Source organism: Apostichopus japonicus, chromosome 4 (assembly GCF_037975245.1).
Source record: "Apostichopus japonicus isolate 1M-3 chromosome 4, ASM3797524v1, whole genome shotgun sequence".
NCBI lineage: Eukaryota > Metazoa > Echinodermata > Holothuroidea > Aspidochirotida > Stichopodidae > Apostichopus > Apostichopus japonicus.
In genome coordinates, this window is record NC_092564.1 from 20,095,029 (window position 1) to 20,113,933 (window position 18,905).

Consider the following 18,905-nt stretch of genomic DNA (forward strand, 5'->3'; position numbering starts at 1 on the left):
TATCAATTATGTTCAACTAGATGAACCATTTCAATGTTGAACTAAAACTTGTCCATATGATTCAATATACTAAGCTAAGAAATTGAACTTTTCCACAATATTTGCTGACTTAATATCATACTTGAGTGAAATAAAACATAATCAGTTTCTCAGGTCGACTGAAATTACAACAGTGATGAAGATAAAATATCCAAAACCTTCAAGGATTTGCAAATGAAGAGAAATATATGTAAAAAAAAAAATCATGATAAAACAATGCATTGAATTTGTGGGACACAACATTTTTTCATTGAACAAAATAGTTTTTAACCGTATATACGGACAAGGCTTGTATTAGGGGTTTAACTTATTAAGGGCTAAAATAAGGCATATTGATGAGCGCAACACTCCAAGTCATAGTTTGCAACTATTTAAAGAGTTTCCCAGATTTAACAAAACTTCAAATATGTATATCTTGGAAACTGAACAATGAACACAGGTTTGTGGCCTCAAATGATTCTTAGAAATAGTTTGTCTTCTTCGAATTAGAGAGGAACATCACACACATTATTCAAATGATATATGTGGGCTTGTAATTAGGGGTTTAACTTATTAAGGGCTAAAATAAGACATTTTGATGTGCGCGACACTCCAAGTCATAGTTTGCATATGTTTTATGAGTTTCTCAGATTTATCAAAGCTTCAAATATGTATATCTTGGAAACGAATGAGCGTATCACACCCCCCACACAAAACAAATGAACTGAATATAGGTGAAATTGGTTCGGTGCCTGTAGTACTTTAATATACAGTAAAACCTGGGGTTAAAATTTGGGGCTTATGCTGACACCCTTACAAGTACTTCCATGCCCACATATTATACCGTTAATCTTCCAAAGAGAAAACCATCTTATGACTTCACATTGAAACTTATCTTTTAGTATAGAGGCAACGGGTGGCCCAGATGTCCAAAGTACTATTGGTCTTCTAAAACTTATACGAATTTTAGTGCTGCATCGTAAATTTTCGACAAAATGTCGGAATTTGAAGACAACAACCATCGAAAAGTATATATTAAACGAAACATTGATCGTAAATTGATTGCCCAGTAAACGTTTTCTGCCATATACAAATATTCCAGTTGAATGACATATCACGGTTGTGAGTGCACCCTATGTTTCAAAAAAATACGAAGGTAGAAATATATTCATGTATCCACTTTTCAAAGTGGGTAGGGGCACAGCCCCCCCCCCCCCTTACCCTGCTCCTACTCCTTTGTTTTTTCTATAAATATCTCGGTTACGCGTAGCCCAACATATATTATAACTAACCAGTAGTAGGACCAAACATTAGTTGTCACAAGCACGCTTATAGATACTGAGAGATTATTTTCGTGTGTGCTTTATGTGTTGCTACTGGTTACAACACCCGGTTACCGGTGCAACTGACATTATACTGGTATATTCAGTCGATTTAGTGTAGGCCTATTCTTTAAGACTTCAGCCCGTGCGACTATACATCACCTTGACCGGGAATAACCGATTGCATGCATCAAAGAATCGGGGAAGAAATGTAGGCCTCTTTGTTAAGATATTGGAAGATAGGGATACGAACATTTTAAACATTTCGTTCTGTGGTTCTCTTAAAGCATGAGTTTGCCATTGGTGGGCACATTCTTCAATTATCAATGTTTCTAGATGTTATTAAAGGCATTGAAGACTCGCCCCAAACCGCTTGCCGCCCTCTGAAAATTTCACTTTCCGTTGCTTGCAAGTAAAGTTTTCTTCTTGTCGCTACAAAATGCAGACAGTATACTGAAACGTGATACCTTATTATTTTTTATCTGGACCTGAGATGTCCATCGCTGCTATGTACACTGTGTTGTGGGTATTGACCGTAGCTGCATGCATTGACTGTACACTAGTGTCTAATTACCGACGGTAGCAAGCTGTGTGTGTATTTCACTCCCTTTAAGATTCCCCTGGTGTGTTTTATGCGTTACCAGTAACTAACTGGTCATTCGTGCTGTGACATTTAATCCGTTTAGTTTTCTCTCAGTATATTTCAACCCTAAGTGATAGTCCAACTTGACACGTAATAACCTCTTTTAAGCCCTTAGAACAGATCAGAATGTAGGCCCCTTAGTTTGCGACAGACGATTTGGATATGGGAATTAGAAAAAAAAATATATAAAAAATGAAACTAAAGGTTTTGTACGTTTTTGGTGTTTACTTGCCTCAAATCTACTGACCATATACTATAGTCAAAAAAAAGCTGATTAACAAAGTGAGCCACCCTGCTATCTGTTAAATTAAATGAATGCAAGTGTTAAACATTTCCTCGCCCGCACACATTTTCATATTAGTATTAATTAATCATAATAAAAATAGCAAATAAAGTTTTTCTTTAAGAATGGACCCTTGCTCGGCCCCTGATCAAGGAACAAATTCGGCATTTACACCAGCCTATTTATCATGTCTGAGTTGTGTGATAGCTAAGTTTGTTAATAGCACACTATCCCACACACTACCATATCATAGCAAATTCAGGATAAATATAACCTTGAATAAATTTGAGGGGGGCTAAAGAAAAGAAGTGGTTAAAAAAAAATGGGCCACCCAAAAGCCTATAGTACACTCACCAGGGTTGCTTCACCAAGTTGCTTCACCAACAATTTTTCACTACCCTAATTTTCAACATTCGCCAGGCAATCCACTTGTCTGTTACTTCAAGCATAGCTGAAACATTTCTGCAATGTTCTACAAAGTTTGCACCATGCAACATCCCCAACCCCAAAAAGATAGAAATTGGTCAAATTAAAGCCACCCTCCTGGATATGTATTACTAGCTGAAGGTTAACACACGAGGAGTTAATCAATTCATGTGGTTACCAACATTTCGTCGCCAAGTCATTTTCTCCATACAAGTATTAATCACATGTAAATATTAAATTAGAATATTTTAAAAATGCTGCCTTTTGGGGGGGGGGCGATAAATGCATGAAATAGAATTATATGAAAGCATAAAAGTTATAACTTACTTTGTTCTTAAAGTTTTCTATCTAAAAGCAACACACACAAAATAAACTTATCAAAGTCAACTTAAACGAATACTGAATATGCGATGCTGTCCGTGAGGATTGTATGTATTTATCATCATGATAAAGTTTCACAGGTTCACATAATGATATTCACAACACGTGGTTTCCGTGTGATCAGCAACATATACACATTAATGTTGAGCCCTACAGGCATCATTTGAAAGGGTTCAACAGTATCGCATACCTTATCATATAGGCCTAGTGTTACATGATACACTAACCAGATGATCTAAGCATGTCTCAATTCATTGTACATGTCCTTCAAGGCATTGAAGACTCGCGCACAAAGAAACGTCTGATGCCGGTAATCTGACCTACTCTCGAATGAGGACACCACCATCGATCCCACAAAATACACACACAGCTTACTACCGTCAGTAATTAGACACTAGTGTACAGTCAATACATACAGCTATGGTCAATACCTACAACACAGTGTACATAGCAGCGATGGACATCTCAGGTCCAGATAAAGATAACAAGATATCACGTTTCATTACTGTCTGCATTTTGTAGCAACAAGAAAAAAAAACTTCACTTGCAAGCAACGGAAGTTAACTTTTTTTTCAGAGGGCGGCAGGCGGTTTGGGGCGAGTCTTCAATGCCTTTAAGTAAACAGTGAAACATTAAAATACGATACAAAAAAGTGCAACAATTATGTCGTTATTATACGTTCCCATGTCATGGTAATCATTGTCATATCAATCATAGCATAAAAGCATCAGTAAATATTACTAAAGAAGAAGTGAATTTATACAGAAAGCCTCACGTACATTTTTGTGACCTATTTCGAGCAAACAAGATAAAAGTTTTAAAAAAAAATGAACTTAAATTCAAGGTTGTATCATTTGGCAGAGGTAAACGGTACTATATATTTAAGTGCGTTATGAAGTTTCTCAATCTCAACAATGGTCTCTTTTGTTATATACACAGTAGGTTTAAGACTGAGGAAACATAGATGCGTGTACACACACATGTACACGCACATTAGTATATTTGTATAGTTTAGCCTAAAATATATTAGCGCATCCGCAACGTGAATTCAGACAAAAGAACACACTATTGCGAGGTATTCATTGCGCTTTTAGTTTGAACTGCTCTAGAAAACAGGGGAACTTTACTTTTCGTTTATTTTTTGCCCTTTCAAATCTCGATAATTCTAAGAAGGCCATTAAAAGGTTTCCTGTATTTGGCAACAACAAAAATAATAATAAAATATGAATATAAACAAGCTATAAATGAGAAATCTTAATCGGCTTATATGAATTAATGTAGTTTCTTTCTTGACTGATATAAAAACAGGTCTCTCTCTTACGACATAAAGAAATGGCAATGCATGTAACTTTTACTGCTCCCCTACCAGTGCAAGAGCAGAGGCGGATTTGGGTCATAAAATTGCTGACCGGCTTAGTGATTGAAATTGTGGCGCTGTGGCCAAAACAAGGGGTGCATTTTGGCGCCTCTAACGAAACTGTAACACCTTTCGCGACCAATAGAAAACTGTCGATTTCGGCAACTTCAACCTAGCGACGCCTTCGTCGCCTCTGACGGAGAGGCGCGTGGGTGGACCAATCAGCCCCCGTATACAAGAGCACAGTTAAACATTAGCATCACCAACCTTTTTTTGGTGTGGGGGGGGCTCAGATATTTCGAAGAAATCTTTCACTCTATCGAACAAAATTCGTAAGAGCGAGAAGTGATTGACTATTGAGCGACTTTCAAGCCAGTGACCTATGATTACACGCCTTCGTGTGCTCTAACAAGCTATTTAGCCATTAGTTTTTAGCCATCCCTTCATATGACAATTTCTTTGCCGGTGGTGACAGTCTTATAATTATACTTTACTTTTAATATAGGCAAGTGAAGTGATTGTTTTATATACTGCCAGAGGAACACCTTTCAACAGGTTCATCGTATTTGAGGGTAAGAAATATTGTTGTAAGTACTAACATGATAATGTAATATAACTGTGGTTGTCAATAGGCAGCACACGGGTCAAATCGTACCCTCAAAAGATACCCATTCGGTTTTTTTTTAAGAAAAAAAAATCGGTCCATATAACCTTACAGTACACTCGGGTATATATGCACCCTATACAGGGACTATACCCAACCCTTTGCTCTATCTACATGCATGGAGAGATGGTCAGATGGCCAGAAATGTGTCCTTTGCTCAACCCATGTTTTTTGTCCCTTTTTTTGGGGGGGGGGGGCTTCCTTAGACGACGTGAGAACCGCAGTCAACCGATCCATCGTGGGTCATTCACACATTTTGATATTTTTGTTCGTACAGTATTTAGGTCACGCAACAATATCATATAGTTGGGTTAAAGGTCACACCTCTCTATATGGGAGGATAAATATAACTTTTAAATTCTCACATTCGACCTTGGATGCATCAATGTTTTACCCCGAAGGACACCTTGTAAACGGAAAAGCTGTTTCCATTCGAGAAATGACGGTGCATTCGGTATATATATAGGTTAAACTTAAGGGAGTGTTCTAAGTACAGTCAGAGCTTGATTGAGGATTCCGTTCATTAAAAAGAATATTCCGGTGTATTGTAATATATTTCCAAATAACAATTGTTGGCCATTTTTTGCATCTTGAGGTCAAATCAACACCCTAATAGTATTTTGTATTGCGGAGTTACAAACGTTAAAAATTTGTGGAAATGTTACGAAATTTTGATGCATTTAGCAACAGTCATCATATTTATAATGTAACCTTCAAATCATTTTTATCTACCGATGGAAAATGATATTCTTCTATACAAGTGGCACAGTGATATGTCATTTTAAACGGCAAGAATATAAGAATAATATTACAATGTAGTGAACATTTCAAAGGTATCATATATCAAGGACAACATCGACAACAATATTAAATATATAATTGGAAAGTAAAGTTTTTGAATAGCTTCTGCCAAATGTAGTGATGTCCGTTATATAAATTATCCAGCGCAATTAAAAGCAAGAAACACGTATGGTCATACGGTTGTTGAGGGGTTTTTTTCGTTGTGATGCAGGGGTGGGTGGGTGGGTGGGGGGTGGGTTCTGAGATGTATGCATGGTACGGTTTTTCCATAGCTACAGCCTAATTTGTATATGGCTATACATGTGTTCCAACATTTCTAACATTAGTATCGACATTTGAACATACTATGGGAAAAGTATAGTGGGACTTCCTGTTGAGAAGTTTATAAGGTTTTGTTTGTACATAATCTGTACTTATTACAAGCATTTGCAATTGATTTAAACCTTCTCTTTAAATTATTTTCACGGTACAGTGGATCAAAACGAGATAAATTGAATATAAGATATTCTGGGAACACATGTATTAGTTCAACACGTTGGACATAGAAACATCAATAATGGTTAGACAAGTCGGTACCAATTTATCACTCTTGCTATCAAATGTGCTAGGAAGATACAAAAATGGTCACCGATAAATGACTTCACGCAGATACAGATTTCTATATTGTCACCCTATATTTATTATTTTTTAATTCTCGTGGAGACAATAAATGATATCATTTGACTTCCGCTGGTCACTAACACAACTCACAAGACTACAGCTCTACGGAAACTGCTTTCGAGAACTTTTTGATATATTTTGTAGATTTTCAATTTCGAGGTAATAAAAAGCAAGTCTCAATACAAGCTTCTATATCGTCTGCCCAAACTAACGCATTGACCTGTCGATGATAAGTTGTGACAGGCATACTTGGATTTTCAAAATGTTATTACCAAGTGTTCATGTCACCATAAGGGTCTTAAGTACTAACCCGCCAAATTTTATCAGACTAAAAATTGCTAAAAGGTTCCATTATAATTTTTCATAGCGATTCCCAGATGATCGGACAATGAAATGATCCAGTAGGGTAATGTGTTCAGTTGGACAGGGCGTAAAAGAAATGTACAAATGAAACAAAGGTTAACAATTCGACAATAGCCAATCAAATTTGATATTTTCTTTCATCGTATATTTTCTGCCCGTAAAAGTTTCTCGTGACCATGCCGATATTGAGATGTTATAAAATGCTAATATTATTTTCTGATATATGAACATTTACGTGTAATATATGGATACTCAACCGAGACATGTTGAATTTAAATTATAACATGTTGATGTCGATTCTGAAGTTATGAAAAGTTATGCAATTGCACAACCCATGAATGCCGATAGGTTCAAACCAAACTTGAAATGTCATTGTTTTCTTCACATCAGATTGAATACGACTGCATGCTGATTAAATTCTTGACATAATAATAACATCATATATATATATATATATATATATATATATATATAGATATAGATATATATATAGATATATATAGATATATATATAGATATATATATATAGATATATATATATATAGATATATATATATGTATGTGTCCGAACATGTCCAAAAAATGGAGTTTCTACGTATTATGTAACACAAATTCCAATATTTTAATGTTTTTAAACAGACCGGCAGTTTTTAGTGAAAAAAGGGTTGTTTTTAGCTCTTCAATAAAAGAATATTTTATTATAACATAAGGCCACTTTTCGAACATTTGTAATTATTATTTGACAAAAAGGGTGTAGGCCTACTTCTAATTCAAGGGACTTCGGCAGTTTGTACACAAAGACCCCTCTGTCCTAGGTCTTCCCGCCGGCCCCGCCCCCCCCCCCCCCCGGAGTGGAAGTTCGGTACGTGACCAGAACAGTACTATCAGCTGTGGCATCAGATAGTCGCGACTTAAATTAATTTCTGAACAGCGTAGGTAGACGTCTGTTATAAGGGGAACCAAAGCTTTTCTAGGGAGGGGGGGTATTTTACCATTCAAAGATATTCTGATTTTTTTGGGGGGGGGGGGTATTTGGGGGCCTAGGATCCACAGCCCTAAGAAACCTCGTAAAGTTACTCCTATTCCAATTTGGTATATTTAAAGGGAAAACATACAATCATTGAGACTGTTTTCTGTTATATTCTAAGAACCGTCCACATATATAGTAAGTAGTACCATGTCTTCGAATGATCTCATTCGTTGCATGGTTAAACAGAGCCGGGATACTTAAAGGGGAAAACATCCAATCACGGAGAGTGTTTTCTGTTATATTCTAAGAACCGTCCACATATATAGTAAGTACTAAGTAGTACCATGTCTTCGAGTGATCCCATTTGTTGCATGGTAAACAGAGCCACGAAGACGTCTTAATCAACTTTAATGTCATTTTTAATGCCACACGTTTACCGAATTCATGCAAATCCGATCGCTGATGTGTTTGCAACACGGATATAGAGTAGTAAATTATACATGCACATACATCAGAACGTTATACGTGAATACAAATGTCATATTTAATCCAATTTTAGCTCTCATTTTTCATTTTTCAGAGCTCCCTTTTGCAATCCCGGCATTGTCTTCACCCCTGCTAAATCTCCGGGTTCGAAGTTGGATTAAAGCATGCATGCATATTCCGGGTTTCTATCATGTACAATCCGTGTCCTCAAAGGTACATGAATAAAGATATATGTTAATTCTAACCATTAACATATGAGAAGATGCAAAAAAAAAAACTCTTTAATACACTGTTACTATTTACAGTATTTTTAATATCGTGATATACATTCTAACAAAATACCAGTACAACAAGTGATTTTTTTTGAAAACATATTAGACTGACTAACTCTACTGCTCGAGGCGAGAGTAGAAATAAAAAATATAAAAATCAAAATACAACATAATACAACATTTAAATCGACAAAGATTTAAAGCTGAAAGGTTTTCAGGGTCAGATGAAAAATGGTAACTTTTATCTCGAATTTGTGAGCCTGATGTATCTTGGCTCCATGCAATCTTTAAATCCATATAATTCCCATCATACAGTCTGATTTACATAACTTCAAGTTGAATAAAAAATGGAGAGTTTGCAATAAACATTTCTTTGTAACGGTTGAATAATCCTTCAAGAACAAAAATCATGAAGTAAGGGCCTATATATATGTGAAAGGATTTAAATCCAAACAAAAGACATGAAAAAAGGTGAGGTTTATAAAGCCTATAGTTTGTCGTATTTCCTCACTCTGCTCAAATTTTTACTTATCCGATGTTGGACAATCTATTTTAAAGTTCTATGTTGAGGGTTTCTTTTAACTCTATGCTGTCATTCTGATCACGACACTAAATATCGCATCACTGTAATAGATTTATTTGGTTACATTATCAGTAGCGTCGAGAGCAATGGCTATATTTAGACACTAAAACTTTCCCCACGTTTAAAGAGAACTAAGACGGCACTTTGTGGGACGAGTAATGTCAGAATTGGATGAGACCTTTTCATTATAAGAGAATTCCAATTATGTACGACTACAAGACACGTATAGTGAGTCCGTACTCTGGGTACCCTGGAATAGATATCGTGTACTCGTACTGGGTACATATACTGCATGGTAATCAAGGCATTTTGAATAGTAGTATAGTACATGAAACTAACGTGCAAAAATAAGGTACTGGTACTCATACCTTGAGCCTTGTACTCGAACTTGTATTGACACCAAGGTGATTTAAAATTGTACATGCGTATGCATGCTATTGTAATCGTATTTAATTATCTGATGAACGATTTTGATGGCTAAGTACAAAATGAAGCAAATCAGTTCCTGACAAACGCACATACTACATACAAACATACAAGCAAACACCACCATCTTTACAGGCGAAGTAAACAAAAGGTCAATAAGAGCTTCACAAAAGACATCCCATAATCATTGCAGGAGATTCGACTTGAAGCAAGCAGTTATGTTAGGAGCATGTGTATAGGTCGATCTCGTGTATTATATAGTACCGTATTTACGTTTGCTTCAATTCAGGTGATGGCCCGTCGTGTTTCTTAGTCTTTCATTTTTTAACTTTTTCTTTTCGGAATGGGAATCGATGTCAATGCACGGTGGCAGCGAATATCAAGCTCAATCTTGAGCCTTGTACTCGAACTTGTATTGACACCAAGGTGAGTTAAAATTGTACATGCGTATGCATGCTATTGTAATCGTATTTAATTATCTGATGAACGATTTTGATGGCTAAGTACAAAATGAAGCAAATCAGTTCCTGACAAACGCACATACTACATACAAACATACAAGCAAACACCACCATCTTTACAGGCGAAGTAAACAAAAGGTCAATAAGAGCTTCACAAAAGACATCCCATAATCATTGCAGGAGATTCGACTTGAAGCAAGCAGTTATGTTAGGAGCATGTGTATAGGTCGATCTCGTGTATTATATAGTACCGTATTTACGTTTGCTTCAATTCAGGTGATGGCCCGTCGTGTTTCTTAGTCTTTCATTTTTTAACTTTTTCTTTTCGGAATGGGAATCGATGTCAATGCACGGTGGCAGCGAATATCAATAGAAAATAACGCGAATTATGATATAACAGAGAAAAAGAGAACGTCTTTTTTTTGTTGATGTTCTTAACTTATTCTATATAGCACATCGGTTATACCACCGTGCTGGAAAAAAATGACAGCTTTCTAAACCAACCTTGGAATCCCCCCCCCCTCCCATCAATCTTGTCAAAGAAGAGAGCATGTCACGATTTCATAAGATAAATTTGAGTATGTTATGTAGCCGTGATGTGTCACTTAAACATATCCTAACCCTCTTCATGAACTTTACAAATGAAATCAATGAGAAGATATGAACATGTCATAAATTATTCAGTTCGAACTGAGAAGAACATTTTCGGTTATTGTCCTAGCTTTTCAACAATCAATCAGTTTGTCCTGTCTGCTCTTATCTTCTTCTCTTTCTCTCCCTTTTCTTCTATACAATTTGAATGAATTTCAATATAAAAAAATGGCAGCTTATACCTCTTCGCCGTGAAAATGCCATTGTTGATAAACGCATTTTGACAGAGATAGTGTGATATTTCCTATGCACTTGAACGAGCTGACAAAAGTAAAAGAAGTTGCTTTAAGTCACGAAAATCCCTTCTTTTCTTTTTTTGCCTAAGCAGACTATACAGCGAAAGTCTTACAACATAATCTGTTGAATAATTCCTTATAACTGAACCCCCATTTAATGTTATTTTAATTGCTCAATTAGCGTTCCCAAAAGTGAATACCTACTGTGAATGTTACTACATTCTTGAATGCTTGTTAAAAGCACTTTATAAATGGTAGCCTCTACTTCTGCACTTTATACGCTCGTATGAAAGTAGACAAGAAGAGAAATAAATAAACAGCCAGTCCATAGTCTTATTTCTGTGCTTGTCTGTAGAATGCTTTTCAAGGCTTTGAAAAGTATTGCTGACGAAGGTCCCAGGGGGACAGAAAATTCCAATATATTTTCTAAAACTTACTCCTTATTTGTCAATTATGAGTCATATCTTATTTCTCTGGTTTTCTCTAATAATATATATATATATATATATATATATATATATATATATATATATATATATATATTATTAGAAGACTCGCGCACAAAGAAACGTCTGATGCCGGTAATCTGACCTAGTTTCGAGTGAGGTGTAACAGAAGTGTTAGACACCACCATCGATCCTACACAGCTTGCTACCGTCGGTAATTAGACACTACTGTACAGTCAATACATGCAGCTACGGTCAATACCCACAACACAGTGTACATAGCAGTGTACACAGTGTACATAGCAGCGCTGGGCATCTCAGGTCCAGATAAAGATAACAAGGTACCACATTTCATTACTGTCTGCATTTTGTAGCGACAAGAAGAAAGCTTCACTTGCAAGCAACGGAAAATTACTTTTTTTTCAGAGGGCGACACGCGGTTTGGAGCGAGTCTTCATGCAATGCCTTTAACTCATTCGCGGTATAACCAAGAGTTAACACAAGGCGATTAAAATCGCAAACTTGAAAGACACGAGCGTTTTAAAGAAGCTCTCATATTAAGTGAACGAGACGCATGTATGGCATGCTGCATGGGCGGTGTCAACACTAATCTAAAAAAAAAAAAAAACATGTTGAAGTTTGGCAAGTATCCAAGTCATGAATATCAGATTGCCCGAGATAGTCTTGTATAAAGGGTTCTAAGAAAGGTTTATTGTGTTGACATCGACATGTTTTTCGGGGTTTTTCGATATTGAAATTCTACAACCATTTTTATCTATTGGCTTAAATGTGGTTAGTTGTTAAATATAGTAATAATATTAATAATACAGCATTTAAAATGGTGAAAATTCGGAAATTGTTAAATGTTCCGTCCGATATATGCTATTCAATGACTCGCATACTAATATGAGAATATAGTACCACGGATGAAGAAAAGTTGCAACACTGGACAGGATCGTTATTCATTCACTTATTAAACTTCATTCGGTAAAAAAAAAATAATCTGGAAAGCCGGTGCCTTTGATTCCATGAAATTATTTCCAGTATAAAAAGTTATTAAAAGTATTTCCATAGATATTCTAGGAATATGGATGTCCTTTATAAGGGGATGGGGTGGGGGGATCAAATGCATGATAGAACGAAAGAAAAAATGATGAATAAACACCACCACAAAAAAAGATATTCGCAAGGTCACGTCAAATTAAGTATTGATTAAGACAATGAAAATGAAATAAAAGTGAAACAAAGAATTATAATTGTAGACATTTTCTTTCCCTATTTGTTTACTTTAGATAGTGATGGTTTAACCTCCCTTGCCTCTTCCGTTAATCAGTTTTACTGTCTAGGTTTTTGATTATCTTCTGCAAAAAAATGTTTACGATGAAATTTTTAATCTAACAAGAAATTAAGTCTTGATGTGGCACAGTTCCAAGATAAAACAAAATTAAGTGAGCATGCACTACTAATAATTCTGTAGCTGTTTCAGAGTTGTCAAAGTATTAAGCTTTAAGAAGACATGCTCAATCTATGGAATGCTCCTTTAAAGGCTCAAAATGATGATGACGTCAGTTCCTCAGTGCAGGCCTAAAAAATTTTCATTCTAATCCATCGTTTTATAAATTCTATAATAACTCGAAAAATGCTCATTTTAATTCATATACATGACAGAGCAAGTTTGGACGACATTTAACAAAGTTTGTTCTTGATAAATTTTTAACGCATTGTAAAAAATGTTATGAGGTCATATAATTCCTGTTTTTTCTATCACGTTCGTGTTTGTGTTGTATACCAACTGACCCATAGCCTGTGTGAGTGTGTACCATAAGTTGTCCGGTGCCTTTATTGATTGGCAGCAGGAAGGTAGGAGGCTTCCAAAAAGTGGGGGGGGGGACACATCATCAGAGGGGCACTTTCTCATTCCACAACCACCACTCGCTATACTATAAACCGATACACACCGGCCATATCACCTAAATATATATGATGTGTTAGTATGTTATCAATACTATTATGGTGCCCATGGCTCTATCAACCTTCATCTGTGCTTCTGTCCATCTATAATTTAGAACATTCCAAAAAAATCCTCCTGTGTTTATTCCTTGAACAAAAGTCTTTAGCAACCTCGGTTAAACTGACGGACCAGGTGTCGTATAGAATACTATGCTAGAATGAGCTGTAACATTGATTTTTTATTTATTGAGATTTTTTATTGTTAACCGTGCTACAAAAAGATATGGGGTGCCATTTTAAATAGAGCATGTAGGCCTACAGACTAAAAATAAATAATTAAAATAAAATATTAAAATTAAAATTAACAAAAGCTTAAGATATCCAAAAGACAGTTCTTCATCAAAGGGGCACATTTTATTTGCCAGTAGGGTACATTTGCTATTTTGGAAAAAAAGTTGGGGGGGCACGCGCCCACAGTGCCCCCCCCCCTCCGGCTCCTACCTCCCTGATTGGCAGGAACGTTCTCCTTAACACAAAAGTGGTAATATCGAGAAATTATACAACTTAAAGCCATAACAAACTTTTTGAACTTTCTATACAACTTTTATCAAAAATAAGTTTGTGCCTCAAGTCACTCTTTGAAATGATAAAGATAAATTTATAAATATATATAGATATTAAATATCATTCTTTTCGACTCAGGGCATTTTTGCTTTTAGTTTCGAGAAACAAAAATGAGTGGTCATTACGAACTCTGAAACAATTTTCAAATTCAAGATATATATCGTCCTGACGTTTATTTGCAATTGCGCTGCGGGACTTAATAAAAATAAATCCTAAAATGAAAGAAACCATTTAGTATTTATCGACTCCACTACACCTACCGGTGCGTTTTCTCCCTCTTCAGATTGAGGCCCCAGCTCTCCCTCCCCCCCCCCACTCCCCCCATGCACTTTGATTCCTCGGACAGCTTATTAACCTTTTAGACGTCGTTAAATGCATACATAGGATGCTGAGGCGCAGAGCTAGTTTGACGAGAGATGACTATAACTGATAATGCTCATGTAATAGTGATTATTCTCAACTTGTTACCTCATTGAGGACTGAACTCTATAGACTGTAACATTTCTGGCAAAAGCTAACGTTTTCAATGCTTTCTCGTCTTACATTTTCTTCTGAAATTATTTTTGTCCGACTGGAAACGTTTTACAGGGAGGACTATTTCTTCTATATCAAACTCGTTAGTTCAATTCATTTGTGAGACTAAAAAAAAAGAGGAAAGAATCTCGACTAAAGTATAAGGAAGGTTGATAGCAAACCGCTGGTTATTTGCTTAACAGGTTTAGTTATATTTATTTGGTATATTGGAGTGTTGTCATAATTATGTTGAAACTTTTGTTTTTGTTGCCATCAAATTAACAAAACCCAACATTTTATATCCCGGACAAGTGTTCTAGCCCTATATTAATAGTGATAAATATATGGTAGAATCTATACTTGAATAATATTGCCTCTTTCGTGTCTTGAATGTTTAACATGTGGGTTCACTGTTCATGCAGACAGCTACAATAATGCTCCCTGGCACGACCTGGCTTTGGTTATATAGTTTATACATGAGAACTCGTGTCAAATTTAGCTAAAAATATATCGATATCATCTCCCTGATGCAAAGTCCGTACGGCAATATAACATCTCCCTGATGTAACGTTACGACACAAATATACATTAACGAACAGATGTAAATAATTGGTATCATATAATACAATGTATAGAAATGTATATATATTTATGTCAAATATGTATAAACATCTCCCTGATGTAACATTACAACACATCGAAAGACTATACATTTAAGTACAGAGGAATATATGGAGCCACCATAATTATATCCTACAGAAATATGTTTGGTGTATAGCAAATATTTGACCTAAATGTTGGGGCAAATTAAGTGTTGCATTAAGCAGGAATAATGCCACAATTAGGTCATTTCATATAACTAAAAATAAAGTTAGAAAGGGTTGAATCAGCTGAGCTCTTCTTTTCTTTTCTCTGGTGAAGTATAATCGCAACATTAAAGTGGTATGCCTGATTCTGGATAGCGTATACTGCTAGCTATATCGTTATGAGTTTGTTGTTTGTTGATAAAAGGTCATCAGTAAAGGTCACAAATTTAAGTCTGCTCAAATTGCTAATGTTTTTCACAAAAAGAAGAAGAAACTTACTGGGAGATTTGACATTCTCTAGCTTTCCCTGAAATTGGGAAGCGTTAAGTTAGATAATTAAATGTCTCATTGAGGGGGAGGGGGGGGGTAGCTTCGAGGATGTTAGCAATAAAATGTGATAGTTAACGTTTGAAGGTGATTGACCCTAATGTCACTTTTCTAGCATATTTCAGGGTTAAACTTAAAGACTTTTTAATGTTGTTGAGCTTTTCTTTGTATATTTTTTCTTGTCGCTCTAAGTATATTTTCTTGAGGGGTTATGTATATGTCATTCTAAACTAACTTTGTATATAAGTGCGATTGCTGTGTTCTTTGATAATATTACCTTATTCTTTTGCATATATATATATATATATATATATATATATATATATAAATATATATGTTTCAACCGGAGACCAATTATAACCACAAGACAACCTTTCCCTGAGATTCAAACTGTTATATGGTGAGGGTAAATTGTTGTAAATTTGCACTAAAAACATATATATATCAACACTACATCAGTGTTTGTCTGACAAACCAACTATGAGCTATTGATGAATATTCATGACGTATAAACCCTCATCGGCATTTTGAGGCATCATTCATATATGAACTCAGTATAAGTCACGAATAAAAAGCCCCTTAGCACTCTTGTCATCCTTCCCTCTTTCTTGCTTACTTTTAAGTCGACTACAAAAACGTCCAAGCAGCTACATATCTATCTATTAAAAATAATGTATTCGCTTCTCCAGATGCATGACAGCAATGTAGAGATGATAAAACTGCATGTATACATTTTTGTTTTACTGCCTTAAATTCTATATTTACAAGCGCATTTGCACAATTGTGCATATATCTGGAAGGTCATTTTATACATTTATACAGCACTTGAGAAAATCATTTTAAAAAATGGTAAATAAAATATAGAGATGTATTTTTTTTCAATCCAAACCATCTATAACATCGGGGTATTATGCACCTGTTCACATCAGAGCACCAAAATAACTTGCAGCGAAATGTACTCAAATTAGTGTTTATGGAAAGCATAAAGGACAACTGTTTCTATATACCCGAAGAGAAAACCTATCGGGTATTTTGAAGTTATTGACAATTGTTAAGTAATCTTTGTCTGCGCTATGAATTAGTATTACATGTCACGTTTCTTGCATGAGAACAATTATTATAATTATGGGAAATTAAAACGACGTGTCATCGGGAGAAAGCAGACTTAAAAATCTTCCTCATTATATTTCAAAAGAGTGTTTTGCACAAAACACACGACACGGAGCTTTCTGACAATATAGAAAGAAAGTCTCCCTAACCGCTGCATGAATCCGAAAATTTTATTATAATTAACACTCTGTATAGTTTTTTTTCTCATAAAGTTTCTGATAATGTTTCTGATATGTTCCTGATAACGCCACTGGTAACTTTATTTGATTGAAAAACAATAATAATAATAAAAGTTTTACAAAAATATAAAAAAATAATAATGGAATAAAACATTGAACTTGAGAACTGAGTTGAATATTGTGATAAAAAATTTATATTATTATCATCAGCATTTAAATAAATATTTATAGACGTTGAAATAAAACTTTCAAAATGAACACGGTACCCTACTATATATACAGATCGTCCCGTACACCTATAGTTTTATCCGTTGCCACAAAAGCTAACACAAACTTTCCAGTGACAAGGTGGTTACAACTCACGCAACTAGTAAACTACATGGTATGATACGGTGTTATATTTACTTTGAAGTTACCGAACGTTACATACCGCTCGCTGCATATAGTAACATAAACGTGCATCTCCGATGTGCGTCAATTAATTGCCTCAAATTAATAGAGGGATGAATTCTATTATTATCTTTCTCTATGTTAAATTCAGTTAGTGGAAATGTTCTTACTATATATATAGTTCGTATATGTATTATTAAAATGTGTATACGTATATGGACGCATGTCGAGATAATGTGTCTAAACAAAATGTCTTTAATCAGCCACAGCTTATATAATTACGTATCGTATCGGGAAAGAGAAGAATAAGAAAAACGTCAAAAGTATAGGTTAATATTTAAGCGCGCATTATATTCTATCAGTGATCCTAAATGTATTACTATTGGAACTATTATTGGTGTGGCAAATGCTAAAAATTAATAAGATAACTAAATATTAATAAGAATCATAATCATAAAATCGTCACGAAATCAACATAGATTCATTAAATTATTAATAAAAAACATAAAAAGGGTTACAAATTATATAAGGACGACAATAAAAGTTAAGGCTCAACTTACCGATAAAAAGAATGATGTATTCTCGTGGAGTATCCCGACTCGAAGCGCCAAAGTATTGATGAGAAGTCAAGTTCAACCGTCCCGTTCAAGCATTTTTAAGCTAACAGTATCCCAAGTGTCCAAGAAATGTAGTGACGTCATCAAACAAGGTTCCCAGGAACTTCCGTAATTGTATGTAAATGCCTTCAAATCTAGTATTTATCTAGATAAGTGAGTTTATTGACGATAAAGTTAAAAAGCTTTTCAATGATGATATCATTTCAGTTCTGTTATTTTTTTCCTAACCATTTTTTCTCCTTGTTTTTTTCCCCTCTCTCTCTCTTTTTCCGTTAAATCGACTTCTGTAAGGTAAAAATAATTAATAAATTTCACAAAATGAACAGATTTTTTTTTTCGCGAAGGATAAGAAGCCAAAGTAATTATATAATTTTGTAAAATTTGCTTGTTTTCTTCTAGTAGTTATAAATGACGAGGCAAAATATATCCCTCAATTTATTCTAAGAATGTTTTTTTATTTTATTTTATATACTGCTTTCATGGATTATAACTCCCAAAACACAAATCCACGTTAACTCACTATAGTGACGTACGCAAAACATCAGCACCAATCACATGTCGCGAAATGGAATATTGATTTGATTTGTCTGTTGAAGAGCAGAAATAAAACGGTTTTAAGGAGAATTATCTTGTCTTGGATATCCGAATCAACAGCTCGACTGACTGAATCCGGTCGCGCTAGGGACGTTAACGGACTGCGTCTGGAACAAAACTGGTGGCGCAATTCTCCTGTAAGCCGAAGAGCTATATCTCTATATACTGCTCTGGTAGGCCGTAAGACAAGGATCGATTCTGTTCACTAATTACAATCAGGAAATTCTTTAAACTCCCTCACAGTTTGGATAAATTCAATGATTGACATAAAAAGCAACTTCATGCATGTTGACAATCATTTTTCGTGAGCGTTTGTACACATTGTGATACTGAAAAGACCTGATTA

General features: G+C 35.1%; 1 protein-coding gene across 2 annotated transcripts in view; it reads right to left on the reverse strand.

The window, feature by feature from the left end:
* The window catches only part of LOC139966756 (galanin receptor type 1-like), a 53,744-nt gene that overhangs the window by 26,958 nt on the left and 7,881 nt on the right, over nucleotides 1-18,905 (reverse strand). The window contains exon 1 of one of the 2 annotated variants that reach the window (XM_071970092.1): nucleotides 17,909-18,506. The exons of the other annotated variant lie outside the window; for it this stretch is intronic. The gene's annotated coding sequence lies outside the window, so the exon portion shown is untranslated. Of the gene's footprint in view, nucleotides 1-17,908; nucleotides 18,507-18,905 lie in introns of those variants that run through there. 2 annotated transcript variants of the gene reach the window in all.